Raw genomic sequence first — 20294 nt, forward strand, 5'->3', positions numbered from 1 at the left:
TTGTATTGGGTGTGTTGGGGACACAAGAGACTCTTTGTTATTTGGTTGCAGGGTTGCTTGAGAGATACCATCTTCATCCTACGCCTCCCACAGATTGATAAACCTTAGGTCATCCACTTGAGGGGAATTTGCTACTGTCCTACAAATCTCTGCACTTGGAGGCCCAACAACGTCTACAAGAAGAAGGTTGTGTAGTAGACATCAAGCTCTTTTCTGGCACCGTTGCCGGGGAGGTGAGTGCTTGAAGGTATATCTTTGGATCTTGCAATCAAATCCTTTTGTTTCTTGTTTTATCACTAGTTTAGTCTATAAAAGAAAACTACAAAAAAATGGAATTGAGTTTGCCTCATACGCTTCATCTTTTTAATATGTTTCGTAAGAATGATGGTAAGGAAAATTGTGCTCAAGTGCTAGAAGAAGAAGTCTATAAAATATTTGGCACTAAATCTTTGAATGATGAGCATGATTGCAATGTTGTTAGTATGAACTCTTTGAATATCCATAGTACTAATGATGATTGCACTAGTCATGATGAAAATGTCTCTTATAAGCATGTCAATTTTTGTGGAGTGCATAGAGTTTGCAAGTACATACAAAATAGAGAAGATAGATTTTGCAAGAGGCATAAGTATTTAGAAACTAAATGGTTGCAAGAAAGGCTAGATGTGAGTGCTGAAAATTTAAAATTTCTTTGCCGTACTTGTGAACTTTGCAATGAACGTGGTCATTTACATCTCCAATGCAAATTGTTTCATGATCGAATCGTGTCCAAAAATTGTGATGACTTGATTTCCCTTGCGCATCATAATGAACTTAGTTTACTTTTGGGTTATGAAGAAATGAAACGTTTAACTAAGCATATTCCAGAATTTAACCTTGGGAAATTTCTTGATATTGATCTAGAGGAAATTTATATGTATTGTGTAGTGAATTGCATTAAAAATCCTTATATTGCCAATTACATAAAGAGAAGAAAGCAAATAGAAGATGAAGAGAATACTAATGAAAGGGAAGAAACTTCCCAATATCCTCTTGTTATTTCTTATGATGAATCAAGTAACGAGGAGGAGCTTTCTATTCAACCAATCTCATTAATAAGGAGCTCAAAGAAGAGGGTTAAACCCACACATGATGTGAAGAAGAAAAGTAAAATACAGAGAAGCAAAGGTAGAAAGGTATCCCTCCCAAACAATTTTGCTCCTACTACTCATTGTGATGATGATAATTGCTATACTATTGGTGCTATCCATACTATTAATGATGAGAGTGATTATGCTTATGATATGAAAAGGCCCAAGCTTGGGGATGCTATGTTTGATGAGAATGACATATTTGAGAATATATTTTCTACAATTAATGTTTGTCCCAAGCTTGGGGATGTTATGTTTAATGAAGATGATATTTTTAGCCTCCCAAGTTTTGATATGCAAATTAGTTATGATGATAGCATGCCTCCTACTTATGATGATTATATTGATGAAAGTGGACTTGGAGGGGTCATGACTTTATTTAGTGATGAATCCACTATTTTGGAAGAGGTTTCAATTGATTATGATGAGAACAAAGTTGCTACTTATGATGATTATTGTGATTAAACTTATGCTATAAAAAGTAGTGATGATTATATTTATAAAACTTGTCATGATTATGATTACCATTTTTCTAAACATTACTCTTTTAATGTGGAAACAATTTATAATATTCGAGTCTCTTACGATACTCCCACTATCCCGAATGAGAAGAATTTTGCTTATGTGGAGAGTAGTAAATTTTCTATGCAAGTAGATCATGAAAAGAAGGCTTTAGGTGCTGGTTATATTGTTGAATTCATTCATGATGCTACTGAAAATTACTATGAGGGAGGAACATATGCTTGTAGGAATTGCAATAATATCAAGTTTCCTCTCTATGTGTTGAAAATTTTGAAGCTATGCTTGTTTTACCTTCCTATGCTAGTTGATTATTGTTCCCATAAGTTGTTTGCTCACAAAATCCTTCTGCATAGGAAGTGGGTTAGACTTAAATGTGCTAGTCATATTCTTCATGATGCTCTCTTCATGTTTCAATTCTTATATTTTATATGAGCATCATTGAAATCATCATGCCTAGCTAGGGGCGTTAATGTTAGCGCTTGTTGGGAGGCAACCCAATTTATTTTTGTTCTTTGCTTTATGTTTGTTTAGTAATAAATAATTCATCTAGACTCTGGTTATATGTGGTTTTATGTTTTAGTTAGTGTTTGTGCCAAGTAGAACCTTTGAGAAGACTTGGATGAAGTCTTTATGATCTTGCTCTAAAAACCAGAAACTTTTGCGCTCACGAGATTAGCTGCCATTTTTTACTGGAGAGTTATTTTAGGTTTATTATTTTTTAAGATTATTAATAGACAAATTCCTCAGGTCCACCAATTTATTTCAGAATATTTGGAGTTACAGAAGTATTCTAATGATACAGATTACTACAGACTGTTCTGTTTTTGACAGATTCTGTTTTCTATGTGTTGTTTGCTTATTTTGATGAATCTATGAGTAGTATCAGAGGGTATGAACCATATAGAAGTTGTATTACAGTAGATATTACACCAATATGAATTTAGAATGAGTTCACAACAGTACCTAAGTGGTGGTTTTATTTTCTTATACTAACGGAGCTTACGAGTTTTGTGTTGAATTTTGTGTTGTGAAGTTTTCAAGTTTTGGGTGAAGATTTGATGGACTATGGAATAAGGAGTGGCAAGAGCCTAAGCTTGGGGATTCACAAGGAACACCAAGGTAATATTCAAGGACAACTAAGAGCCTAAGCTTGGGGATGCCCCGGATGGGATCCCCTCTTTCGTCTTCGTTCATCGGTAACTTTACTTGGAGCTATATTTTTATTCACCCCATGATATGTGTTTTGCTTGGAGCGTCCTTTTCTTTTGCTAGTATTTGCTTTATGTTATTTATAATAATGTTTTGCATCTATATTTTCAATAAAAATGTCAAGGATAGCCTTTACCATGCTTATTTTGCAAGTATACATGTTGCTGTTTCAAAACAGAAAGTTTACCGCTGTTGCCAAAATTCCCTAGAAAAGTCAGAGAATGATATAATATTGAAACCTTTTGAATTTTGATCTCTGATAAATCTTATACATCCAAAGTATTTTTCTCATAATTTTTGGAGTTTGGGAAGTATGATGAATCTTGCATTCTTTACAGACTATACTGTTTTGGCAGATTGCTGTTATGTTTGCATTGTTTGCATATGTTTGCTTGTTTAATAATTCTATTTGAGGATAGGAGTATTAAATATGCAGATACATTTATTATGCAATGTTGAATAATAATTTTAGTGATTTTTTACAGTAGAAAATGATAAGGTTTTTTGCATTGGTTTATACTAACTTATCTCATGAGTTCTTGTTGAGTTTGGTGTGGATGAAGCTTACGAGATTTAGGAAACCGAGATATAAAAGGAATTAAGGAGACACGAAAGCTCAAGCTTGGGGATGCCCAAGGCACCCCAATATCAAATTTCAAGAAGTCTCAAGCATCCAAGCTTGGGGATGCCCCGGTAGGCATCCCACCTTTCTTCTTCAACAATTATCGGTTAGTATCGGTTGAACCTAAGTTTTTGCTTCTTCACATGAGTTGTGCTATCCTTGCAATGCCATTTTATTTTGTTTTGCTTGCTTTTTGAATAAAGTACTTAAGATCTGAAATACTTAAATGAGAGAGTCTTCACATAGTTACATAATTATTTAACTACTCATTGATCTTCACTTATATCTTTTTGGAGTAGTTTGTCATTGACTCGTGTGCTTCACTTATATCCTATGAGTAAATGGTTGAATGATTGGAATTATATATGTTTCATATGGTTATCCCATGGGGAATAATGACTTCACATATAAGAAGTAGAGGTGGTAAATTTATTGAAGGTTAGCAAACATTGTATTGGTCACTTGAGCAATTCATGAAAGAATATTGAACGAAGAGAGATTTCACATATAAATATACTATCTTAGACATCTTATATGATTGCGAGCCCCATCAATTATTTTCAAACCTGAGCAAATTAGTTGAAATTGGACAAGGAAGACAACATAATGAGCTATGCTTGGGTATATTTGTATAGAAGTTATATTGTTATAGATCCTCCAACATGTGGTGCTTGCAGTTTAGGATCCTTTGCTAGCCAAATATCTATACTAAGCGGGAATATTCTTGTGCATCCAAATCCCTTGAACCAAGTTTCTTCCATGAGTGTCCACCATACCTACCTATATGCGGTATTTACCTGCCGTTCCAAATAAATTTGCATGTGCCAAACTCTAAACCTTCAAATAATAATCTGTTTTGTATGCCTGAATCGCTCATGTAGCAACTAGGGGTTGTCAGTATCTTCCATGCTAGGTGGGTTATTCTCACGATGAGTGGACTCCACTCATCATTCATGATAAAAATGGCTGGTAACTGGGATGCCCAGTCCCATGATCAAAAGATCAAAATCAAATCAAAATAATTGCAAACAAAACTCCCCCAGGATTGTTGTTAGTTGGAGGCACCCGTTGTTTTGGGAAAGCCATGGATTGATGATTGTTGGTGGAGGGGGAGTAAAAACTTTACCATTCTGTTTGGGAACTGCATATAATGTATGTAGTATGGAAGATATTGGGAACTCTTGGCTGTTATGTTGACAATGAAAGCATACCTCTCAAAATTATTTATCTCTATTTCAAATTCGAGCTCTGGCACCTCTGCAAATCCCTGCTTCCCTCTGCGAAGGGCCTATCTTTTACTTTTATGCAAGAGTCAGTAGTATTCCTTCTCATTACAATGTACTCTTTAGTTGGCAAGCATCATGTGATGGGGAAATATCTAAGCATATATGGCCATTCAAATATATTTGATCATGAATTATTGTTGTTGACAATTATCTACATGATAAGTAAGTTGGGAGGCGAAACATTAAGCCCCTATCTTTCTCTGTGTTTGATGGATGCTATTTGTTCTAAAAACATGCTTTGAGTGGTAGCAATCATGGAAGACTATATGATAGTTGAGTATGTGGAGTTTGCTAAATCAAAGCTCTGACATAGACCCTTCCTGAAAATAAGATGAATTGCAAATGTTTGATGACTAAGAGTGAAGTTTGCTAGTTTTCAAGAAATTTTATGGTCTATGCTTTAACATGTGAATAGCTTGTTACTTGATCATTAAAAGTTTTATGAGATGAGCTACTATTATGACATATAATGATGCTAGAAAAGGTGACTGAAATTATCATTGATCAAACTTGTGCACCTGCTAGCATTCACACTTCATAAATTCTTTCTTTTATCATTTACCTACTCAAGGACGAGCAGGAATTAAGATTGGGGATGCTGATACGTCTCCAACGTATCTATAATTTATGAAGTATTCATGCTATTATATTACCTGTTTTGGATGTTTAATGGGATTTATTATACACTTTTATATTATTTTTTGAGACTAACCTATTAACCGGAGGCCCAACCCAGATTGCTGTTTTACCTATTTCAGTGTTTCACAGAAAACAAATATCATACGGAGTCCAAACGGAATGAAACCTTCAGGAGAGTTATTTTGGGAACAGAAGCAATCCAGAAAACTTGGAGTAGACGTCAGGAAAGCTTCAAGGAAGCCACGAGGCAGGGAGGCGCGCCCTACCCCCCTGGGCGCGCCCCCCACCCTTGTGGACCCCTCGTGGCTCCCCTGACCGACTTCTTTCGCCTATATATGTCCACATACCCTAAAAACATCGAAGAGCACAATAGATCAGGAGTTCCGCCGCCGCAAGCGTCTGTAGCCACCAAAAACCTCTCGTGAGCTCGTTCCGGCACCCTGCCGGAGGGGGGATCCATCACCGGTGGCCATCTTCATCATCCCGACTGACGGTGTCCTGGACTAGGGGGTACTCACCACGCCGTCCCCCAATCGGTTAGATTGGGCCGAGGACCCCCAGGGCCGCATACTCATGGGCCAGTCCGGACAGGTGCCACATACAAGGAAGATTTCACAAGACTTGGCGATCAAGACAAGGACTCCTCCCCCAGCGGCGTATTCGGCTAGGACTCTTGTTATCCTAGGCCTCTGGTGCATTATATAAATCGAGGCCAGACTAGTCGATAAAAGATATATACAATCATACCATAGGCTAGCTTCTAGGGTTTAGCCTCCTTGATCTCGTGGTAGATCTACTCTTGTAAACATCCATAATATCAATATCAATCAAGCAGGACGTAGGGTTTTACCTCCATCAAGACGGCCCGAACCTGGGTAAAACATCGTGTCCCTTGTCTCTTGTTACCATCCGACCTTGACGCAAAGTTCAAGACCCCCTACCCGAGATCCGCCGGTTTTGACACCGACATTGGTGCTTTCATTGAGAGTTCCGCTGTGTGATCGACAAAAGGATCGATGGCTCGCCTGCAGATCAACTGCGACTTCGGCACCTTCGTCACCAGCTCGACTGGTCACCTTGGTTCGACCAAGAATTGCTCCCCGAGTTCGGATCACCATGTTCGGACGAGGGCCTTCATCAAACATCAACTCCGATCTCTGTCAAGATCACACAGGAATCATCCATGGAGCTCGGGGGCTCAACGTCAACATTGCCCTCAAGCGACCGTGCTGTTTTTCTGGACAGTGAAATCGTATCTGCTGCCACCACTTCCTCGAGTATCGCTTTGACGATCGCTTTGGTGGAATTGTGCGGAATTGAGTCTACAACAACCCTGGAAAATTTCGTCGAGTTCCGATGGAGGAATCTCTCGCAATCCACGATATACCGGAGCCGTGTCAAATCTGGACGGGAATCTGGACGAGTTTAGGGTGTGGTGTCCAGCTTCTAGCTCGGATGTCCTTTGGAAGATCCAACCGTTAATCGGCTGCGGAATTCCTGTATCTACCACCCCTCCAAATTTCGGCTCGATCCGACCGTCAGAACTCCGGGAACCTTTCGATTAGTGCATCACTTTTCGGATCCGTTTTCTGCGCGAGAACGAATCCGACCCGAATTCATCTTTTTTATGAACGGGATTTCAGACATCCTTTTTGAAGGAAGTTTTGTATGGGATATTGTGTATTGTTCCTAAACACATCCCACTAACCTTAAAATCTTTTGAACATGATCTTCAACATCATTGCTGGTGTCAAACCAGTCTGGCAATATTGCTCCACGGCTGCCGACCTGCGCTAGACACGTCGTCACTTTGTTGAGCCGAGCTCAACTCCTTCGGATCATCATCTCGGCAAGCCGAACAAGAGTCCGGCATCGCGAAGGACAAATCATCATCAACATCGCCGCCCCACATATTACACGGAGCGGGAATATCGGCGTCGCCGCACGGTCGCTTCATCAAGCCGGCATCGACCACGTCACGACCTGCATCGGCAGGGCCACACTATTGCTTCTTCAAGCTGGTGTCCATCACGCCGACCTACTTCAACATCTCAGCTGGACCAGGGGCTTCGCCATCTCTTCATCAACCTACTCCGGACACTTCGGCGTCACTAGCCGACCAGCTCCATCACGTTAGCTGGGCCGAGGGCTTTGCCTCGGCGAGCCAACCTTTACCAGCATTACCATGCCGTCGTATTATCACCCATCAGGCAATGGGTGTGCGGAGCGAGTCCCAATTTTGGGAACCACCTTCCTTCGGATTGCTACAACAGATAAACCAGGTGCTATCAATCCCTATTATTTTTTGCTTGTTTGGGTTCATTTTTCCCAAGGAATTATTACTCTGGTTTGTCCATCATATGTTCACAGGTCTATCAAATGGTGGCCGCATTAACGACGATCGCATGATGGTTCGGTCAGTCTCCGTACATAGTCCGGCGAACGCCGCATCCGGAGCACGGACCGACCTGTGAATTCAGGCTTTGCCACGCCTTTACCGCATCACGCCAACGCCCTGCATCGACATCGACCTCGGCGCCAGGCCATATTTCTTTTATTACTCACTTTGCATAAATTATTCATTATGCAACGATTTTTTTAATTATCATTATTACTATTATCTCCTGTTTGCACTATTTTTTGTGCACAGGAAAATGATCTGGGGACTTCGGCGTCACTCCGCCGGTCTGCATCGACCGTGCTATGTCACCACTTCGGCGTGCCGAGCTCTTTGCTCCGCCACCTCGGGACCGGCTTGGGGGATGGAACCTTGTCCCGCATCAAGCTCGGACCGCATTGTCAATACCGAACACATTAACCAGCTAGGTTGCCTTCATGCTCAAAGTTTTAAATTTCTAACTTGTGTCCGGTTCGACCAAGCATTATAGTTTTTTGGAAAAAAAGTTGCTTGTAAAATTTTTTCTTGTCCGAACTTTGTTCGCACATACTTGACGCGCTACCCGCGCTCATTATACCTGGGGGCTTCTTTAACAGACGCTTATTAATACGGGCTTTATGCTCAACACATGTGTCACACTTCCGCACGTACCTTTTATTCACCATTATATGCATCGATATGACTTAAGTTTTGGCCAAGCTGGGTTGCCTGGCTCCTGTGCTTACCCCTACGTTCCCGATTGTTCGGCTAGGTGGTAAAGGGAGCACCTCTGCGATTGTTACTGCCGGGTCAGCCGGATGTGTACCTCAGACTGGGTGAAGCCGAAAGCTAGCGTTCTTAAGGGAATACTCGGTCGGTGAACTAAAAGATGATTTCTTACCTATTTATTTACCTGCCCCCCCAGATGTTTTCTGCTCTTTTCGCAGTCCGGACATGCACTTTAGGGCATGCCTCCCAGGGAAAGGAACCCCTAACGGAACTATTCTCCCTGGAAGATGTTTCTTACTAACCATGTAATATAACACAACTAGTTGGGCACTTTTCTGATAAAGCACTAATGACCCCTACGCCTGGTCTCCACGCATGCCCGGTTTTTATAACCGCGAGGGTATTCAGACACACTCCGGACTATTGGGTCCAGAGGTTGAAGCGAAAAGGTCCGCTATGACAAACGATCTACAATCCGGCTAGAAGGCATTCTACATGTCACCTTACATTATATAGTCAACTTTTACCCAAGTCACTTGGGGGCTCTTATGTTTATTCGAGCCGTTTTATACTAAGTGTTTTTCTTCTTAGTCGTTGCAAAGTTTTATTATTATTTATCACTCCTTTTTTCGACACGAGTGTGCGGTCACTGGCCGGGGAGCCTAATTTCTCTCTCAAAGCCGCTAGAGTTTAGTTTGCTAAACTGGCCTGATGAGAAGTACTCCGCCCTCGGGATACGAGGTTGAAGCCGTAGGCTGACCCGCTCGAAGTCTTGAGATAGGATGTATCATGTTAAAGCATGACAAAAGCACTTCTTTTTTCTAAGACCAATTTTCAGGTTGGCACCGAACACTTGATATTGTTCGGGCGTCATGTTTTTACTGACGTTTCTTGGTTTTCCAAGCTTTTTGCCACATTTAAACTATTTGTGCTTTTTAAGCACAAGTCTCGCAGTGCAATGCCGGACACCTTTATAGATTCGGCAAAAATATTCTCGGATATTGCTATATATGCATCGGTTTCGAATTGTGTCTTCGGTCAATAGTTGGGTTGCCCGGCTCCTGCACTTGCTTCCTACGTTCTGCTTTGTTCGGCTAGGCGTGCAAAGGGAGAACCACTGCCATCGTGCTTCTAGCTCACACGGTTAAGCACCTCAGTGGAGAAAGCCGAAAACTGACTGTCACAATAAGCGTAAACTGGTCAGTGATCCGATGACTGTGTTAAATAACAGGCCGTTCATAACATTGGCCGAAGTGTTTACGGCTTGACCTCGACTGTCGCCGAACACTACCGAGGGCTATTAACTAGCCTCCCAAACTAAATCCTCGATATTTTGCTCTTACATTGGAACTGAGGTTTCATGATCATGCTTAGCATGACAACCCAAAGAAAGGAACCGATAGCGGGACTATTTTCTTTGGAAGACATTTTTTCTGTTTAACAGTAATATAACATATCTCTCCGCGTACCTTTGTTTATAAAACCGTATGGCCAGATTGCCTTGTTTGTCTCAAATCTTTGCCCTCATAAAGGCTTTATAAAGTAAGACAAACACTCCTCGGCTACTGGCCGAGGAGGTGGAAGCCGATGGTCGGTCAACAAAGATTTGTACAATGTAGATCCGAGCATTAAATGACGTAAAGTACTTGGGTACATAGAGTCATTACACATAATTTGTGATTTTACTATGGATATCGATCCTTAATTCGGCCACCCGTGCCCGCATTAAGGCTCGGGGGCTACTGGGCTTCGGGCTTATTATTTAAACATATTAAAGGGGCACATCGATCCCCTGATCTGGTGTTGCCACCCGACCAGTGTCTCGGGGGCTACTGCATTGCTTGTGCAATGCAGAAAATTTTATGTGCAATATAGTTTCCGAGGAGATTTTGATCCTCAAGTTGGTCGACCGCACCCAACCTGAGTCTCGAGGACTGAGCACGCCGCTTTTTGTGTCCCGAAGTATTCTACCGAGCTAGGACTTGATCCTCAGACCGATTTTGCAAATCAACCTGAGTCTCAGTAGCTATGGGGATCAGCGGTCTTATGTCACTCTTCATGGGCATCTCGGGTTTTAGACCGATACCCACCTTGAGGGCTACTTGTCAGGACCCCGACTCAATGCCACATCGATCTAGCATGTAACACCTCATATCACTTTGCGGCCTCACGCACGGTATTCCCACGGGTGTCGCCTTACCTTTGCCCGGGACCGTTTGCGTCTTTTGGCACACGTATATGATAGTGTCGCTAGCATCCATATGATAAGGAGCCCGGGCTGACATGGCTAGTCGTAAACTCAAAGTGGCACAGACTTACAGGGACAGGCATCCATGACCCAACATCGAACGTGTCGGTCATCAGCGAGTGAATCCAGGCTGTAGCACTGGGCTAGCAGGACTCCGGTGAACCGGGCTGTAGCGGGCTAACAGGACTCCGGTATTCATCGCGTGACATTTCCCCAAAGGGACAGACACAGGAACGAAGAAGGACACATGCCGGCCAGCCTAAGTGTTCCGGAGCAGTAGCAAGCTACCGTGGCTCGGTGGAAACACTAGGAGACATTTCCCGGTAAGAGAGGCTACTAAAGATAAACAACTAGATAGTCAGATCCCACACATACCAAGCATTTCAATAACATACACACAATATGCTCGATATGTGCAAATACAACATGGCATCACAACATGACTCTACAACTCAAGTATTTATTCAATAGGCTCCGAGGAGCGAGATATTACAAACATGGGTCTCATGACCCAACAATCAGAGCATACAAGTCAAAGCACATGCGGAAGCTTAACATGTCTGAGTACAAACATCTATAAATGAAAAAGGCTGAGAAGCCTGACTATCTACCAGATCCTGCCGAGGCACAAGATCGTAGCTGAGGTAACAAGCTAAACGTCGAAGTCCAAGCGGAACTACTAGCGGGACTGAAGTCTCTCTGCAAAAACATAAATTAAGCAACGTGAGTACAAATGTATCCAGCAAGACTTACATCAGAACTATCTACATATGCATCATTATCAACAAAGGGGGTGGTGGAGTTTGACTGCAGCAAGCCAGCTTTGACTCGGTGGCTATCCTGAACTACGACTGCAATGTAACTCTTTGAGGTGGCGCACACGAGTCCACATATTCACCATATCAATACACCACTATGGATCCGCTCCCGTCTCCCTACGAGAACGCCATCCATAGCACTCACGCTTATCTTGCGTATTTTAGAGTATCCACTTTCACTTGTCTATGAACTATGCAAGGGGTCCAAGTTTCCATATCTGAGGAATCCGGCTATTCGAATAGATAGTGATAACCCTGCAGGGGTGTACTTCTTCACACACGCTTTCGCCACTTATCGCCCTGTACACGTCATGTACCTCGGCAACCTTCAAGCGGAAGCCGGGCGAGGGAGTCGGCCACGACCTGACTAACCAAACAAGTCTCTCGTCCAGGTTTATCGCCTATTCGGGTTCCATCCGCAAGGAGATCTGGCCGGGGTGTCGCTCACGGCCCCAAACGATGTGAGCAGGGTTCCCAAGCCCACCATCCGGGTGCTACTTGGTACACCGGGCCACTGTGCCTAGTCTGTCCCAAGCCCACCTGTACCGGGTGCCACTTGGTAGACTACTAACACTACCTACAAACACCAGAAACTAGTTGCAACTCCTGGACAGAGATCAAGTTGATTAATAAGTCGAGAGAGCTTGGAGCGCCCGGAGCCCAATGTGTGGTAGTAACTGATCATGGATCACAAACACAGAACTCAGTTCCTGAGGATGGCTGCAATGAGACAACCCACCATGTACTCCTACATGGCCTCTCACCGCTACCTTTACCAAATCGTGTTCACACACTTAGCTCTCAATGGTAGGACATGTTCACACACCTCTGATTCATCCCCGATGAATCAGACCTGACTCAACTCTAAGCAGTAGCAGGCATGACAAACAAGCATGAATGAGTAGGCACATCAGGGCTCAAACAACTCCTACTCATGCTAGTGGGTTTCATCTATTTACTGTGGCAATGACAGGTCATGCAAAGGATAAAGGGGTTCAACTACCGCAACAAGTAACAGATGAATCATTGTTGTCCTAATGCAGTAAAAGAGAGCAGAAGCGAGAGAGTGTGATTTTATCGGAATGAACAAGGGGGTTTTGCTTGCCTGGCACTTCTGAAGATAGCATTGAGTCTTCATCAGTGTCAACGATCACATCGTCGGTACAACGTCTACCGAGGGGGAACAACACCGGCAAACACAGAAGAAACACGATCAATGCAATGCACAATATGATGCATGCTATGACATGGCAATATGAATGTGTTTTGAGCTAATGCAACTAGCAGCAAGTTAAATGGAGTTGGTTTGAACCCTAGGTTCAAATTCAAACTCCACATGTGATTATTTAAATGCCCTTTATTTGATTTGTGCTAAACAGCAGCTATAAGTTGTTCTAACATGCATGAAAATAGTACAGATGGATAGATTGGATTTTTCTGATCATTTTTCATATATAATTTATTTCATTTGGAGTTACGGTTGAATTTCTATGAATTTTTGAAGTTTTGGATATTTTCTGAAATAAATAAATCATTTCTGATTTATTTAAAACTCTAGAAAACATTTACTGCGTCAGCATGACATCACCCTGACGTCATCAGGTGAATAGGGCGGGTCCAGGTCAAACCTGACGTGTGGGGGCCACACGTCAGTGTCACAGGGCTGCTTAACTCACTGACAGGTGGGACCAAGTCAACGGCCACGTCAGCGTAGTCAACACTGACGCGTGGGCCCATGGGGGTTAGTTAAATTAAACAGAAGATGTAATTTGTGTTAATTAGGGCGTGGGGCCCATTAGTCAGTGGCCTAGGGGGTTGGTTAGTGCGTCATTAGCGTTTAATGACATCGCCACGTCACCAGCCACCGGAGTTGGACGCCGACCAAAATGGCGGCGGCAACGCGCCGGACTTGCGCTAAAGGCGATGGAGGCGGCGGCTGAGGGCACCGGAGCGTAGCCCGGGCTCTCCCGCATCTGATGGGGTAGGTGGGAGGCTGCGGGAACGCCGGGGCTCGCCGGAACGGAGCTCGCGGCGGCGCCGGAGTTCGGGTGGTAACGGGCGCGAGGCCCTGGTGGGGTTTTGGACAAGCTGAGGTGCGCATGGGCTTCCTGTGAGCCCCATGAGCTCAAAGCCGTGCTCGGACGCGACCGAAACAAGCCATGGCCCCGACGGCAACATGGCCGGCGGCAGCGAGCTCCGGTTGCGGTGAGACGGCGGGTACAGCATGGGGGCGAGCGAATGGAGAGAGGGGAAACACGACGGGGCTCACCGCGAGTCCGTTGGGAGGGTTAGTGGGCTCGAAGATGTCTTGTCGGGGGCGAATCGACGACGGCGATCGACGGGGCCGAAGGTTGAAGAAGGCGGCGGTGTGGGCGTTCGGGGGCGTCCGGCGGCGCGTGTGTCCTTGAGGAGGCGTAGACGACGGAGGTGGAGCTCCTGGACAGTTGGGAAGGCTAGGCGGTGGCTGTGGCCGCGGCGAACGGCGTCGGTGGCGATGGTGGCGTTTGGCCATGGCTGCGGGCAAGCGAGGGGGAGAGCCAGGAAAGAGGGGGGGGGAACAGAGGGGGTCGAGGCGTCTCCAGGCGCGGGGACAGGGAGGAGGTTGAGCCTCCAGCGCGAAGCAGGAGGTGGCCGGGGCATCGCCAGCGCTCGCCACCGAGCTGCTTCGGGGCGAGGGGAGGAAGACGACAGGAGGGTAGCGGTGGCGGGCTGGGCCGGCTCTGGTGGACTGGGCTGCTGGTCGGCTGCCAGGTAAGGCCAGGTAAGTGGCCAGGTATGTGCTCTGTTTTATTTCCTGTTTGTTTTATTTTTTAAATTTATTTTGCCACTATTTTGAATTTAAAATAATTCAAACAATGCCAAAAACTCCTCTGAATATTTTTATTTTGCTAGATGGACCTTTCCAAAAGCTCATAAAATATTTCAGGGGTATTTGAAATTATATTCTAGTTATATGAATATAATTCAAATTCAAATAGCTAATGATTTAAATTCAAAGTCCCAAGATTAAGTCCTTAAAAATGTTCAATATTTTGGTTGGGACCAGAACCCTTTGCCAAAATTATCAAACATTTAAGAAGAGCATTTTGGAACAATGAATGAGATTTTAGGGTTTTTGCCCTTCTTTTATTTAGGGTTTTGAGGCTTCCAAATTTCCCAGTTCAAGTTCAAAAATTTAAACATGATGCAAACACTAGGCAGCACCAGAAGCTAGGGATGTGACACTACTGGCTATGTATCTCGGCAGAGAATAAATTGCACCAACAAAAAGTATTGACAAAAATCGGCTCACATTCGGGGTGGTGCACCACCTCAGAAGCAGTCCAGCATAAAGCTCGGGCGCTAGTGGCTGGCTCCATAGAGGGCATTTCCGGCATTAAGCTCGACTAAACTCCTTCAAACTTCTTTGAACCAAGGTGATTTACGACACCTTGGATACAGTCCGGCGTTGGAGCTCGGGTACATAGTCCGGCGTTGGAGCTCGGATACATAGTCCGACGTTAGAGCTGGGAAGCAGTCCGGCATTGGTGCTCGGCTGCAAAAGATACCTCGAATGCAGTCCGGCGTTGGAGCTCGGACGCAAGAGGACATTGCCGCCCGGGAACAACTTCAAACCCGAGGTGTGGCATAAAAATAACAAGGCATTGATAAAGGCCGGAAACTTAAAGGGGCTCCTCGGATACCCGACGTGTAAACTCGTCGAATGCATTTCGGCGATCCTCAAGATCGAAGATGAGCAGATTTGTTGAACCAGTTTTCAAGACCGACGACCGAAGATGAAGAACAGTTCGGAAGAATCGAGGAGCGTCCCTAACTTGAAGACCGGTTCAGGGGGCTACTGACAGTGTCCTGGACTAGGGGGTACTCACCACATCATCCCCCAATCAGTTAGATTGGGCCGAGGACCCCCAGGGCCGCAAACTCATGGTCCAGTCCGGACAGGTGCCACATACAAGGAAGATTTCACAAGACTTGGCGATCAAGACAAGGACTCCTCCCCCAGCGGCGTATTCGGCTAGGACTCTTGTTATCCTAGGCCTCTGGTGCATTATATAAACCGAGGCCAGGCTAGTCGATAAAAGATATATACAATCATACCATAGGCTAGCTTCTAGGGTTTAGCCTCCTTGATCTCGTGGTAGATCTACTCTTGTAAATATCCACAATATCAATATCAATCAAGCAGGACGTAGGGTTTTACCTCCATCAAGAGGGCCCGAACCTGGGTAAAACATCGTGTCCCTTGTCTCCTGTTACCATACGACCTTGATGCACAGTTCGGGACCCCCTACCCGAGATCCGCCGGTTTTGACACCGACACCGACGCTCTCCATGACGAGGAGGGAGTAGCTCACCCTCGGGGCTGAGGGTATGTACCAGTAGCTATGTGTTTGATCTCTCTCTCTCTCTCTCTCTCTCTCTCGTGTTCTTGATTCAGCACAATCTTGATGTATCGCGAGCTTTGCTATTATAGTTGGATCTTATGATGTTTCTCCCCCTCTACTCTCTTGTAATGGATTGAGTTTTCCCTTTGAATTTATCTTATCGGATTGAGTCTTTAAGGATTTGAGAACACTTGATGTATGTCTTGTTGTGCTTATCTATGGTGACAATGGGATATTCACGTGATCTACTTGATGTATGTTTTGGTGATCAACTTGCGGGTTCAATGAACTTATGCATAGGGGTTGGCACACGTTTTCGTCTTGACTCTCCGGTAGAAACTTTGATGTAAGTACTTTCTGTTGGTTGAATAGATGAATCTGAGATTGTGTGATGCATATCATATAATCATCCCATGGATACTTGAGGTGACATTGGAGTATCTAGGTGACATTAGGGTTTTGGTTGATTTGTGTCTTAAGGTGTTATTCTAGTACGAACTCTAGGATAGATTGAATGGAAAGAATAGCTTCGAGTTATTTTACTACGGACTCTTGAATAGATCGATTAGAAAGGATAACTTTGAGGTGGTTTCGTACCCTACCATAATCTCTTCGTTTGTTCTCCGCTATTAGTGACTTTGGAGTGACTCTTTGTTGCATGTTGAGGGATAGTTATATGATCCAGTTATGTTATTATTGTTGAGAGAACTTGCACTAGTGAAAGTATGAACCTTAGGCCTTGTTTCCTAGCATTGCAATACCGTTTACGCTCACTTTTATCATTAGTTACCTTGCTGTTTTTATATTTTTCAGATTGAAAATACCCATATCTATCATCCATATTGCACTTGTATCACCATCTCTTCGCCGAACTAGTGCACCTATACAATTTACCATTGTACTGGGTGTGTTGGGGACACAAGAGACTCTTTGTTATTTGGTTGCAGGGTTGCTCGAGAGAGACCATCTTCATCCTACGCCTCCCACGGATTGATAAACCTTAGGTCATCCACTTGAGGGAAATTTGCTACTGTCCTACAAACGTCTGCACTTGGAGGTCCAACAACGTCTACAAGAAGAAGGTTGTGTAGTAGACATCAGCGGGGCGGGGGGTACTTTTAGGGGCGGCGGGGCGGTCCAACTTTGGGGAGGGGGCGGCCGGCGGCGTGGCTCGCTCGGACTCCGGTGAGTCCGGGTCGGGCACGGGAGGAAGGCGGCGGCGCGCGGCGCTGGGCCGGCCTGCTCGGCTGGGCTTCGGCCCAATCGGGCGGGGAAACTTTTTTTTAAAATAAATAATTTCGCCGAAACAGAAAAATCCTAATAAAATATAAAATAATAATAATAATGCCAAAAACAATTTTCACTGTCTAAATAAAATATTTAGAACATTTTACTGGCCTAAAAATGCAATTTTGAGCACATGCATATTTTTCTAATTCAAATAAGATAGCAATAAAATCCAAATAAAATAAAATAATTGATTTTAACATTTTTCCTGCAATATTTCTTTTGGAGAAGTCATTTTATTCCCTCTCTTTTTATTTAATATTAGAAATATTCGGAGAGAAAATGATTAAAACCAAAATGATCCTCTTTTCAATATTTGAGAAAATTCAAATATGAAAATAGTGAAATCCCCAACTCTCTCCGTGGGTCCTTGAGTTGCTTAGAATTTCTAGGATCAACCAAAATGCAATTAAAAATTTGGGATGTTACAAACCTACCCCCCTTAAGATGAATCCCGCCCCCGAGATTCGGGTTGGCTAGAAAATAGGTGTGGGTGGTCCTTCCGTAAATCTTCCTCTCGTTCCCAGGTTGCTTCCTCCTCGGTATGGTGGCTCCACTGAACTTTGCAAAACTTGATAACCTTGCTGTGTTTGACTCGGCTGGCAAACTTGAGAATCTTCACTAGTTTCTCCTCGTAGGTCAAATCACTATCCAGCTGAATCGCTTCTAGGGGCACTGTATCTCTCAGAGGAATATCGGCGATCTCTGTGTGGTACTTCTTTAACTGGGAAACGTGAAACACATCATGAACTCCTGACAGTCCTTCTGGCAATTCTAGCTTGTAGGCAACTTCTCCCATACGTTCCAAAACTTTGTATGGTTCCAAAAAACGTGGTGCTAACTTTCCCTTAACTCCAAAACGCTTAACTCCTCGAAGCGGGGACACACGAAAGTATACTCCGTCTCTGACTTCGTAAACTATCTCCTTGCGTTTAGAATCCGCATAACTCTTGTGCATGGACTGGGCTACTTTGAGTATGTCGCGAATCAACTTAACCTTCTCTTCAGACTCCTTAATCAAATCTGGTCCAAACAACTGACGGTCTCCAACTTCATCCCACAATAACGGTGTCTTGCACCTCCTTCCGTACAAGACTTCGAAAGGGGCCATCTTCAAACTGGCTTGATAACTGTTGTTATAAGAGAACTCTGCATATGGCAAATTGTCATCCCAACTAGATCCATAATCTAGCGCACAAGCTCTCAACATGTCCTCCAGAATCTGATTGACTCTCTCGGCCTGTCCATCCGTCTGTGGATGAAAGGCTGTACTGAACTCTAGCCTGGTACCCAAAGTCTCATGCAACTGATTCCAGAACTTTGAGGTAAATTGGGTTCCTCTATCTGATACAATGGTACTCGGAACTCCATGCAGACATACGATCCGGGTCATGTATATCTTTGCCAACTTAGCACTAGTATAGGTGGTCTTCACTGGGATGAAATGAGCTATTTTCGCCAATCAATCGACTAGAACCCATATAGAGTCATAGCCTGAACGAGTCCTGGGCAATCCCGTGATAAAGTCCATGCCAAGCTTGTCCCACTTCCATTCGGGTATCGGCAATGGCTGTAGCAATCCTGTCGACTTCTGACGCTCTACCTTAACTCTCTGACATACATCACATACTGCTACATACTCAGCAATATCCTTCTTCATTCCAGTCCACCAGAAACTCTCCTTCAAATCCAGATACATCTTGGTGTTTCCTGGGTGAATCTAATACGGCGAATCATGGGCCTCTTGCAGAATCAACTTCCTAATCTCGGGGTCATTAGGTGTTGGAAATATGCCCTGGAGGCAATAATAATTGGTTATTATTATATTTCCTTGTTCATGATAATCGTTTATTATCCATGCTATAATTGTATTGATAGGAAACTCAGATACATGTGTGGGTACATCGACAACACCATGTCCCTAGTAAGCCTCTAGTTGACTAGCTCGTTCATCAACAGATGGCTACGGTTTCCTGACCATGGACATTGGATGTCGTTGATAACGGGATCACATCATTAGAATGATGATGTGATGGACAAGACCCAATCCTAAGCCTAGCACAAAGGTTGTAGTTCGCATGCTAAAGCTTTTCTAATGTCAAGTATCATTTCCTTAGACCATGAGATTGTGCAACTCTCGGATACCGTAGGAATGCTTTGGTTGTACCAAACATCACAACGTAACTGGGTGGCTATAAAAGGTGCACTACAGGTATCTCCGAAAGTGTCTGTTGGGTTGGCACGAATCGAGACTGGGATTTGTCACTCCGTGTAAACGGAGAGGTATCTCTGGGCCCTCTCGGTAGGACATCATCATAATGTGCACAATGTGACCAAGGGGTTGATCACGGGATGATGTGTTACGGAACGAGTAAAGAGACTTGCCGGTAACGAGATTGAACAAGGTATCGGCATACCGACGATCGAATCTCGGGCAAGTACAATACCGCTAGACAAAGGGAATTGTATACGGGATCGATTAAGTCCTTGACATCATGGTTCATCCGATGAGATCATCGTGGAACATGTGGGAGCCAACATGGGTATCCAGATCCCGCTGTTGGTTATTGACCGGAGAACATCTCGGTCATGTCTGCATGGTTCCCGAACCCGTGGGGTCTACACACTTAAGGCTCGATGACGCTAGGGTTATAAAGGAAGTTTGTATGTGGTTACCGAATGTTGTTCGGAGTCCCGGATGAGATCTCGGACATCACGAGGAGTTCCGGAATGGTGCAGAGGTAAAGATTTATATATGGGAAGTCCTGTTTTGGTCACCGGAAAAGTTTCGGGTTTTTTCGGTAACGTACCGGGACCACCGGGAGGGTCCCGGGGGTCCACCAAGTGGGGCCACCAACCCCGGAGGGCTGCATGGGCCAAGTGTGGGAGGGGACCAGCCCCAGGTGGGCTGGTGCTCCCCCCACAAGGGGCCCAAGGCGCAGGGAAGAGTGGGAGGGGGCAAACCCTAGGGCAGATGGGCCCTAAGGCCCACCCCAGGTGCGCCTCCCCTCTCTCCCCCTCTGGCCGCCACCCAGATGGGAT

This window comes from Triticum aestivum, chromosome 7B (genome assembly GCF_018294505.1).
Source record: "Triticum aestivum cultivar Chinese Spring chromosome 7B, IWGSC CS RefSeq v2.1, whole genome shotgun sequence".
Classification (NCBI taxonomy): domain Eukaryota; kingdom Viridiplantae; phylum Streptophyta; class Magnoliopsida; order Poales; family Poaceae; genus Triticum; species Triticum aestivum.